This window comes from Sus scrofa, chromosome 16 (genome assembly GCF_000003025.6).
Source record: "Sus scrofa isolate TJ Tabasco breed Duroc chromosome 16, Sscrofa11.1, whole genome shotgun sequence".
Classification (NCBI taxonomy): Eukaryota; Metazoa; Chordata; class Mammalia; order Artiodactyla; family Suidae; genus Sus; species Sus scrofa.
In genome coordinates, this window is record NC_010458.4 from 49,957,943 (window position 1) to 49,959,597 (window position 1,655).

The window sequence follows — 1,655 nt, forward strand, 5'->3', positions numbered from 1 at the left end:
ACTACTCTCAGTGAAAATACGCCAGATACAAGAGACCACTCCATTTAAATGAGTGGTCCAGCAAACAAAAACAAAACAAAAAACAACTATAGAGATAGGAAGCAAAAATAGGGGTTTCCTGGGCTGGGGAGGAGGGACTGAGAGTAAATGTGCATGAGGGATATTCCTGGGGTGATAAGAATGTCCTACAATGGATGATGGGGCACAACCTGGGAGATTTGCATTATTGGATTTGTCCCCTTGGGATGCGGGAATGTACACTGTGTCTCAGTAAAGTTATTTTAAAAATAATAATGATTACGTCAACATAGACTCCTTGTGTCTTAGAGTGCGTTTAAAAATAAGACACCAACACTATAAGGCAAAGAAATGAGGTCTCGCCTAAGGAGTTTTTAATACCTCCATCTACCTAAACGGGCTTTTTGAAGAATACATTCATTCCATCTGATACCCAAGGAGCTGGGGGTTCTCCTCAAAAAGCCTCCATATACATCGGCTAGAAAACACCAGCGTTTACCGTGAGAATTGGCGTGCGGCCTCCCTTCCTCCAGACAGACGTATGCAATACGGAAGGGAGTTAGGAGGCAAATAGATAGCTTGGAAGACCTTGGATTTGGCATTTCTCATCATTTATTAAGTCTTAGTTGGAGTTCACATTGTGGCACAGCGGAAATGAAGCCAATTAGTATCCATGAGGATGCGAGTTCGATCCCTGGCCTCGCTCTCAGTAGTTTGGGAATGTGGCATTGCTGTGAGCTGTGGTGTGGGGTTTAGACAAGGCTCAGACCCCGCGTTGCTATGGCTGTGGTGTAGGCCGGCAGCTGCAGCTCCAATCTGCCCCCTAGCCTGGGAACTTCCACAGGCCTGCCAGAGGTTCGACCCTAAAAAGCTAAAAAAAAAAAAAAAGTCTTAGTTCCTTCATCTGTTAAATGGAGAGAATCTGAGCTCCTTGGCATCTTGGTCCATAGCGGCTTGTGGTAGAGGCTGTCATGACCCTGAAAAGGTGCTGTTTCTCTATAATGAAGGGGTCTGATCCTCAGCAGATATTCTGGGCTCCACGGAGCGGATACAGCAGTGCTTCTCAAACTGGAGGACCCCGTGCTGAAAGGTAGAGTCTGATTCCAGACAGCCCACGCAGTGCTTCAGGGATGGGGCTGCACCTCGAGTTTCAAGAACCAGTTGTCTTCCCTTGGTGAGGACTTTACCTCTCCCCTCACCTGACTTCTCCCCGCATCTGGCCAAGCTTCAGAATCACCGGGGAAGCGCAGCCACCTCGCTTTGCCAATAGGCCGCTGGAATCAGTTCTCTCGGGGATAAGGCCCTACCTCTGAGTAGGGGAGGACCAGTTCCTGGATGTGAAAGCATCTGTAGGGCTGGTGAATCCCTGGTTAAAGAGAAGCCCGCAGGAGCTGAGGAAAACACACTGGATTCAGAGACGGGAAATTTGGCTTCTTCTTCTTCTTTCTCTTTAGGGCTGTAGCTAAGGCATATGGAACTTCCTGGGTCAGGGGTCAAATGGGAGCTGCTGCTGCCGGCCTACCCCACAGCCACAGCAACAGCTGGATCCCGCTGCTCCTTGTACAAGGCTGGCTCCTGAAACCCACTGAGCGAGGCCAGGGATCGAACCCACATCCTCACAGAGACTATGTCCAGTT